This window comes from Lepus europaeus, unplaced genomic scaffold (assembly GCF_033115175.1).
Source record: "Lepus europaeus isolate LE1 unplaced genomic scaffold, mLepTim1.pri SCAFFOLD_3_1, whole genome shotgun sequence".
NCBI lineage: Eukaryota > Metazoa > Chordata > Mammalia > Lagomorpha > Leporidae > Lepus > Lepus europaeus.
The window spans coordinates 7,050,091-7,060,016 of NW_026909276.1; the positions used below are offsets into that span (position 1 = coordinate 7,050,091).

At 47.6% G+C, this 9,926-nt stretch overlaps 1 pseudogene; it reads right to left on the bottom strand.

The window, feature by feature from the left end:
* Positions 1 to 326: 326 nt before the first annotated feature.
* LOC133755283 (calcium release-activated calcium channel protein 1-like) lies at positions 327 to 1,058 on the bottom strand (annotated as a pseudogene).
* Positions 1,059 to 9,926: the final 8,868 nt, after the last annotated feature.

Consider the following 9,926-nt stretch of genomic DNA (forward strand, 5'->3'; position numbering starts at 1 on the left):
CTCACTGCACAACAGGGAGGGAAGTCAAGACGGAAAGGACAGGAAGCATCCAGGAGGCACTGGCATGGGGGAGGAGAAGGGACAAAGAGGGTGTCTGTCCCCACCCGGGCCCCCACCACCTCCTAACCAGGAGGTTGACCTGGAGCTGCAAGAACAGGAAGTGCTTACTCTGACTTGGAGGAAAGTTTCAAAGTGCAGTAATCTCCTTTACAAAAAGCCTCTTCCCTCCGCACTCTGCCCCTCGATGAAGCCCAGCTCCCTGCACAGGCTGTCCTTGAGGCTTTGGCAGGACAATGTCATGGGGAAGGGCTCTGGACCACAAGGGCTTAGGCATAGTGGCTGCCGGGCATCAGGGAGTGGTCCCCTCTGTGGTCCATCTGGTCCTGCAAGTGGGCAAACTCAGCCAGCTCACTGAGCTCCTGGAACTGTCTGTCTTGTGCCTGACCAGTGAGTGGTAAAAGTGGACAGCAAAGACGATGAAGACCAGGCCAAAGGGCACCATGATGGTGGTGGATGCAATGGCTGCTGCCTGGCCCAGGGTGATGCCACTCTTGCTGCTGTTGTTGGAGGCCGCACCACCAGCTGGGGGCTTGCTGGTAGGGCTTGGCTGCCCCCGGCTGCTTCTTGAGGGGCAAGAACTTGACCCAGCAGAGCAGCACGACCTCGGCCAGGAAAAGCAGCGTGCCGATGACGGTGGAGAAGGCCCAGGCCAGCTCGATGTGGCGATGCATGCGCTCGTGGAGTGACTCCTTGACGGAGTTGAGGTTGTCGACGTTGCTGACAGCCTCGATGTTGGGCAGGATGCAGGTGCTGATCATGAGTGCAAACAGGTGCATGGCCACCAGCACCGTGGTGCAGGCACTGAAGGTGATGAGCAGCCCCGGTGGATAGTCGTGCTCAGTGTCCAGCTGCACCTCCACCATGGCCACCATGGCTAAGCCAGACAGCAGAGCCGAGGTCTGGCTGGAGGCTTTGAGCTTGGCACTGCTCAAGTAGAGCTTACGCCAGGACAGCACCTGCATCGAGTGTTTGTTAAGGCTCATCACCTCGGAGTAACCCTGGCCGATCAAGTCCGGGTAGCTGACTGCTGGCAGCAGCGGCGGTGGGGACCCTGGGGACTCCCCATCCCCACTGCGGTGGTTCCGGCAGCTGCCGCTAGTGGTACTGCCGCTGCTGAGGGGAAGCTCGGGATTGTTGCTGCTCTGGGGCAGGCGGGCTCCAGATGCATGGAGCACGCTGCAAAGGCGTGGGCCGGCTCGGGAGCCTGGAAGGCAGTGGCCCCCGCCCCCCACGAGGGCCCGGCCCTTATTCACCATTTTCTACATCTTGAAAATTTATTGATTCTTCTTCATTGTTCTATGTGTTTTTTGAATTCCTTATTTTGTTCCCATATTATTATTGATATTCTTGAGTGTTCCTCTGTGTACTTTTCCAGGTTGAACAACATGTATACCCAACCTCAGAACACTAGAAAATATAAGCAAATGTTGAGAACTCTGAAGGGATAAACAGCAATAGAACAAACGTAGCACATCAATACTTCACTTTCAAGAGTGGTAGATTTGAACAACATTGTAAATCAACTTTTCCTAACAGTTACACAGAGAGCATTCTACCTGACAGCAGCAGAACATGTGTTCTTAACAGCTGTCAAAAATTCTCCAGGTGGGATCATCAGTTAATTCAGAAAATATGCATCAACAATTTTTAGAAAATTGGATTCATATCATTGTCTTTCATAACTCTAATAGAATAAAAATAAAAATCAATTCCAGAAAAATGGGAAAAGTCACACATATGTGGATGTCAATCTACACTGTGTCAAATAGCCATTGGCTTGAAGAGAAAATCAAAAAGGAAATCAGAAAATATTTCAGTGGGTACATTTTGAGTTTTGAGCTGGGATCCATAGCCACAATCACAATCCTCAAGTCCAGGCTTGGTACAAAGAGAAACCAGGTGGACATGGAAGGTCACCAGTAACAAAGCTCTCTGAACATTGAGAACCATGGGGATCTTTAAACAGAGCAGACAGAAGTCTTCTTACTGCCCACAACAAATTAAGGAGACCAGGATGCTGATGCTTATGACCGAGTTCAAAGGCAGATTGCAAATTCATATATATTTTATATACAATATAAACATTTCATAGTCGTCTAGGCTTTATTTTATAAACGGACTGATTATACATGAGCTCATTCATTAACATTTAGTAAATAGTTCAGTTTGTTCATTCAACAAATGATCTTCACATGTCAGGCATTAGACACTATTCTAAGTATTTGGGATGGAGCAGCAAAAGACACACAATCAGGAATGCTGCTTTTTAATAGGTCACACACTAGATATGAGAAAATGAATGAAAACTCACACTGATGCTGTCATAAGTGCTATAAAAATGTCAGTGTGGACAGAGAAAGAACTGGGATATAAAGAAGCTGCTTTGAGTACTCTGAACAACAATCAATCCATTTCCTCCTAAAGTGTAATATCCCCCAGAATCTTGATCCTGAAGGGAGATATTTTAGAGATTTATTTATTTTGTTGAAAGGCAGAGTGAAAGGAAAGATGATACATACACATAGGTGGTAGCTTTGGGATCTGCAAGGGGGGAAGGCCTACACTTCTGGGAATGGAGAATCCCTACCCGCACTTTCAAGGAAGAAAAGTCCTTGTCAAGGTCCCTGCTGGTGCCTAAAGGTCAACCAATGAGGATCAGACCCCCCTCAACCTTTAACCCCCATGCCCTGAATCTATAAAAAGAGCCCTCTCAATCTCTGATGTGCGACTTCCCTGGCCCCCACTCTGTTGCTCTGTTGGGGCCTTGGAACCTCTCCTGGGAGCGGAACCCCAATAAAAGCCTGTGAATTAATCAATTCATCTTTCTGGGAAGATTTTTTATGTGCCAGACACCTTTCAATAGGGGAGGAATAGAGAGAGAGAGAGAGAGAGAGAGAGATTTCCATTCACTGGTTCCCTCCCCTAAATGGCTGCAACAGTTGGGCCTGGGCCAGACTGAAGCCAGGAGTCAGGAACCCCATCTGAGTATTTCATGTGGGTGGCAAGGAGTCAAGCAATCAGGACATTATCTGCTAATTCCTAGGCACAGGTTAGGAGATTGGATCAGAAAGAACACTGCTAGGATTCAAGTTGACACTCTGATAGGAGATGCAGGCATCATAAGTGATAATTTAATGTGCCATACTGCAATGCCAGTCCCAGCAAATGAGTTTTATGTTCATATTCTTGATGTTTCCTATTCCATATTTGCATTGGAACCTGTGAGCTAAACTGCAGTGGAAGGTGAAGGAAAGTCTATTTTCCTGAGAACAAATGTAGGTTTCAGTCAGATTTGTTCTTGGAGGATATTTAACCCATATCAGGTTGTTTCTTTGCACTGGAACCTGTGAACTAAACTGCAGTGGAAGTTGGAGAGGTCCCCTGCTGAGAGGCCTGGTCTGGCTCCGTGGTCAACTCTGGCAGTAGGCTGATAAGGACTCCAGCCAAGGTGGTGTAGCAACATCTCAGCTGGAGTTTTGATCCCATAGTCACCTTGTGTCACTTAGCAAGGGGGCTAGTGAGCTGGCACTTCAGCTCCAAGTGTGAGGAGATCCAGAGGTTCACAAGCACTGGGCCCATGCACACATACACACTCACACACAGACAGTGGGGTTACAGCTCAGGGACAGCTCTGCAAGTTAGCTTGTGCTGCTACCTGCTCCATGCAGAGTAGCGGACTGCCTCTTCAGCTCCAGGTGTGTGGAGATGCAGAGGTTCACACACACCAGGCCATGATCCCTGAGAGGATGGAGAGTGGTGAAAGGGCTCCCCTTTTTATCCTCATTTTCTGGCAGTCCTCCAGCTTGCCATCCTCTGATTTGTCCAATCAATGCTGTTTCCTCCTCGTGTTATGCCCAGTTCAGTTGTCCCCAAAGACCACCAAGGAGCCGATACCACTGTAAAGCACATGAGAGTTTTATTGCAGGTCTGGGCCTAGACTCTCAGTCAACACCAACCCAGCAGGTCTGAATTGAGAGCCCTGACCCTTCAGTTAACGGGTTTTTATAGGGTTTTCAGAGACATTCTATACATCATGGTACCATTTAGCAAATCATTTCATCCCATGGGAAATTCAAAGGACATCTCCTAGAATTGATTAGTGCATTCAGTGGTGGGAACGGACCTGCTAAAGGTGGTTGGATGCCTTTGGGGTTGATGCCTTTTGAATTGATTGGCTGAAGCATAGGGTCTGAGCTGCTGGGGTGTACGTGCCGAACTGCAGGGTCTCGGGAAGCTATCAGTCACCTTATCTGCCCTGAGAAGACACCAGGAACTCTAGGTATTTCTCTGTTGTCTGTTATTGGCTGTTGTTAGGAGAGTTTATTGCAAGGGGAGTTCATTTATTTACTTTTAGGAGCTTCTGGCTCAGAGTTCAGGGCCTGGTCAAGCTCAAGTTACAAGATGGAGGCCTAATTAAAAATAGTTACACCTTGATCCAGCTCAGGTCTCATACTTGCTTGCAGTTAGTTGAACAGCCCAGTCAGTACTGTTCCTGTCTTACTTATGTTTGAACAGTCCAGTCAGTGTGGGTAGCACACTGTTATCTGACCAGAGATGTCTTCTTGGTATGATTAGGAGTGTCTCCCTAACAGCCGTTAGGCATTGCCTCAGCTCCTAACTTATAACTCCATTTTACTTTTATTTTGTGGCTAGTGGTAACTTTTCAGTGTTTTACTGTGGAGTTTCCACAGTTCATCTCCTTTTCAGGTAGGTGATCCATGACTCCTTTTTTTTTTTTTTTTGACATGCAGAGTGGACAGTGAGAGAGAGACAGAGAGAAAGGTCTTCCTTTTGCCGTTGGTTCACCCTCCAATGGCCGCCATGGCCGGCACGCTGTGGCTGGCGCACCGCGCTGATCCGATGGCAGGAGCCAGGTGCTTCTCCTGGTCTCCCATGGGGTGCAGGGCCCAAGAACTTGGGCCATCCTCCACTGTACTCCCAGGCCACAGCAGAGAGCTGGCCTGGAAGAGGGGCAACCGGGACAGAATCCGGCACCCCAACCAGGACTAGAACCTGGTGTGCCAGTGCCACAAGGTGGAGGATTAGCCCATTGAGCCGCGGTGCCGGCCCCATGACTCTTTTTAAGATTCCTGTGGGATTCTCCACAGATGAGCAGAATAATAACAGCTAACAATCTATCTGAGGGCAGGGACAAAAACCATCAGAAGGCCAGAATCATATTCCTGTCTAGCCTGCTCTTGTTAAAACAAAAAACCTTGGGAACAGTAAGATAGGCAAATTCTATTCTCATGGTAAAACTAGGAGGTCAGAGGGGTGGGATCCTTACTTCCTTTCTATTCTCATGATAAAACTAGAAACTCTGAGGAGTGGACTCTCCACTTCTGTCTTGCTAATAGACAGGTTGTGGGGAGAAGTAAGTGTCTTACCCACTCTTAAAAGGACTCCTCATTAGGTCATCTAAGTCCTCACAGCAGCATGCCCTTCCTTATAACCTCTATATAAGCCTTCAAAATATCCTCCTCCAACAGAATGGTAGTCCTGTAACCACAAAAAATGCATTTTTGCTTTTCAAATAGTTACCTTAATGAAGGCACCCTCTTTTGCTGTAATCTTGTGAATAATATTTGCATAAGAATTTCAGAAGCCTACTGAGAAAAGGAGATGATTAGGAACGGCAGGTTTTTGCCCCAGCTGACAAAGAACCCTCTCCCAACTGAGGCAGAAGGTACCTTCCTGGTGACACCCTGGACTCCCCTGACTGGCTGGTGGGACCTTCCTCAGAACAAAGCCTGAAAATCTGCATAATTGTTAATTGAATAGGCTCATTGTTTTATTTGAAGATTCACCCTCCAATTAGTCCTGTCTCTTTAAAAATCATCTGTGCTTGGTTGTTTGGTAAAAAAGTGCTTGTTTGGATTGAGAGAACTTCCTTTTTCTTACCCCAAGGCTGCTGCTGCCTTCTTGCAATAAACTTTTTCCTCCGGGCAGGCCTCATCTTTGGTGAATTGAGGCAGTGAGAATCAAGAGCCAGATTATTCGCTCAATAACCATATTGGTGAGCTAGCCCAGAAGTCTGGGGTGTATTCTTCAAGTGGCCTGGCCCTCTCACACTGGTAAGGAGGGCAATGGCCACTTGCACTCCACCCCCAGAATTGCTTGTGAGCTAACCTGGTGGCTGGGACTCTGGGGACATCCAGCAGCTGCCGAGAGCACTTTATCTCCTGGACTTTCCTTTCTCTTCCTGCTGCGTATTAGCTACCTATTAGCACAATGTCTTCCATTTGTGTATGGAGTCAACAGCTCTGAGACTGGGTAAGTTGAACCAGTTGCCTATCTGAAATTTCTGTCTCTGTTCTTTGGGTTCATGGCATTTAGACCTGGGTTAGGTCATTCTTTGTGGTACTGGTTTGTGAGAGACAAGATTCTAAGATTTTTGCCTGGGTCTCTCTGTGAGGAAGATTTGGGTATGGTTTGGAAAAGGACTCATTTGGTGAAATACGAGTGGTTCAATTTAATTTCCATCCCAAAGCACCTTGAGTTGCATTGTGGCTGATTGAGCAGCTTATAGTTACAATCCTATTACTAAGAAGAAAGTGGTGTTCTATTGTAATACTGCATGGCCTGTGTATGTGTTAAATTCAAGAGAAGGTGGCTGTTAAGTGGATTTTTTAAATGTTTATTTTATTTGAAAGGCAGAGTTACAGAGAAGCAGAGGCAGAGAGAGAGAGAAAGAGATAGAGAGAGAGAGAGGGAGAGAGAGAGAGAGGTCCTCCATCTGTTACCGGAGAAATGGCAGGGTTCTTGTCTTCGTGTAAGAAAGAATTCAGGTGTGAGACAGAGTAGTGTGAGGTAAAATAGCAAGATTTATTAGGGAAGGGACATCCATAAGAACGGATGGGCACCTCTCCAGACAGGTCCTGGGAGAGAGTGCCCAGTCGCTCAGACTGGCGGAGAGCAAGGTTACATGGTTGAGTGGAGAGAGTACACCTGGGCAGGCCAGGTGGGTGGCTCAGCAGAGAGGCAGAGGGCTGAGAGTGCAGGCCGGTTGAGGCAGGGGGTGGGGGGTGGGGGGTGTTAAGGAGATGAGTCTTGCTTCCCTGCCTGTGCTCCTCTTGAAACAAAGGACTTTTTGGATGTAAATAGAAAAACTTTATCTGAGTTTTCCCCTGAAGGTATCAGACAGGAGGGAGGGTGAGCAGGACCCCCTAGAGAATTGGGACCTGGAGCAGGGTGTTTGAAATGCAGATACTGGGCTGCATCTTCGAGATTGTGGAAGATTTGTCAGGCAGAAGGGGTGGGGACCCCCACCTGGCAGGTTACCAGGTAGAAGGGGGGCAGGGCAGGATGCGAATACTGGCTGCCCCTGAAACACCATCAGGATGACTTTGAGTTACAGATGCATATGCTGGACATAGTCTTCTCTTTAGGCCTGTCACACACACATAAGCTCATATCTGACTTCCTACCTAACACATCCACTGGTTCACGTCCCAGGTGGCCACAATGGCCAGAGCTGGGATCTGAATCTAGGAGTCAGGAGATTCCTCCCAGACCCCCTCCACCCTGGATGCAGGCCCAAGTACCTGAATCATCCTCCACTGTTCTCCCAGGCCACAGCAGAGAGCTGGATCACAACTGAAGCAGCAGGGACCGGCCCTAACTGGCACCCAAATGGGATGCTGGCACTGCAGGTGGCTGCTTTACCCAATATGCCACAGCATCAGCCCCTGTTAAGTAGATTTCCAATAGTAGAGGTTTTGTGAGGTTTCTGGTAAATGGGATGGAGTAAACATTTAAATCCCTAAAACCATCCAGCAACTGTGTATGTGGCTGTTGATGCCCAAGGAGACAGGTTAGGAGTCCTTGTCAATTTAGAAAATGCAGGAGCTGGGCCAGCGCCGCGGCTCACTAGGCTAATCCTCCGCCTTGCGGCGCTGGCACACCGGGTTCTAGTCCCGGTTGGGGCACCGATCCTGTCCCGGTTGCCCCTCTTCCAGGCCAGCTCTCTGCTGTGGCCAGGGAGTGCAGTGGAGGATGGCCCAAGTGCTTGGGCCCTGCACCCCATGGGAGACCAGGAGAAGCACCTGGCTCCTGCCATCGGATCAGCGTGGTGCGCCGGCTGCAGCGCACCAACCGCGGCGGCCATTGGAGGGTGAACCAACGGCAAAAGGAAGACCTTTCTCTCTGTCTCTCTCTCACTGTCCACTCTGCCTGTCAAAAATAAATAAATAAAATAAAATAAATAAATAAAAAAGAAAATGCAGGAGCTTCAGGGATATTTGTCCCATTCTTGGTCCTTTCCTTTCCTTCCCTCCACTCCCCTCCTTCCCCTCCCCTCCCCTTCCATTCCCTTCTCTCCCTTCCCTTCCCCTCCCCTCCCCTTCCCTTCACTTCCCTCCCATCCCCTCCCCTCCCCTTCCCTTCACTTCCCTCCCATCCCCTCCCCTCCCCTTCCTGCCTCTCCCTTCCCTTCCCTTCCCCTCCCTCCCCTCCCCTTCCCTTCCCTCCTCTTCCCTTCCCTTCACTCCCCTCCCATCCCATTCCCTCCTCTCCCCTCCCTTCCCTCCCTCCCCTCCCCTTCCCTCTTCTTCCTTTTCCTTCACTCCCCTCCCCTTCCCTTCCCTCCCCTTCCCTTCTCTCCTCTCCCTTCCCTTTCCTTCCCTTCCCTTCCCTTCCCCTCCCCTCCCCTTCCTTTCCCTAGTCAATGGCTTTACTTACTTGAGGTTAAAAATTCTTAGTGAAAACTGCTAACAGTTTTATGATTTGCTGTTTAGGTAGAGTAATGTTGATATGTCGTTGCTTTTAATATTACTGTGAAATGATAAGGCACCTGCAAAGTAAAACATGCAGAAACTACCTGTGTGGCTCCCCTTTCCCAAGGAGGTGGAGACTGGTTTTCAAATTCATTTCCTGGATACCATCTGGAACCAGGTCTATTTTAGGAGGAATTTTAAATTAGGACTAAAATTCTAGTAATATTATTGGGAATTTACTTAGGGTTTAAAGTCACTATGTTACAGAAACTTTACAAATGAACATATGAGCCAGAAGCTAAATAAATGTTCTTGCCTTTATCTCTCTTCAAATGGAGAAAGCAAGGGTCAAAACAATGTCAATTTTCCAATCCAAAAATTCCCCTACGTTACTTTCATTCAGCAGAAAGTAGCCAGAATGGAGTCAATTCCCCTATTCCATACATATGGATCAGAAAACTTGACAATGAGGAATTATTAGCCATAATAAAGGTACCTTCCCTCCCCTCATTTTAACTTCATGAAGGCATCTAATCTAACACAATCTTGTGAATATTGTTTCCATAAGAATTTCAGGAGTCCACTGAAAGGGGATGATTTGGAATGGCAGACTTTTGACCGAACTAAACAAAGTCTCCTCCCAACTGATGTTGAGCTCCCTATCAAGAAACTGCCAGCTTAGAGATCCATGCTGCACCCCCCTGCCAAGGTAGAACCCACATCAGAACAAAGCATGAAAATCTGCATAATTGTTAATCAAATAGACTCATTGTTTTATTTCTAACCTCACTTTGCAACTGTCCTGTTGGCTTGTTGGGAAAGAGCTCATTTTGGATTGGGTGATCTCTCTTTCCCCCAAGACCACTGACTTTTTAAAATTAACCCTTTCCTTTTACCAACACTCTGATGAATTGACCATCTGAGCAGCAAGGGACTGATTATTTGGTAACTACCATCAAGATTTGATAGACTTTTGTGTCCTCATTTGCAAAAGATTAACTGTTCTGTTTTATTCACCCCAAAACCATGTCCTCATTATTTTAATTGGCACTTGGGACAGAGTCCAAGCCTTTGGTAACAACACTATTCTAATTTTTAATTAAATTTTAGTACTTTATCATCAGGTTTTATTTCCAAGTTATCTGGTTGAGC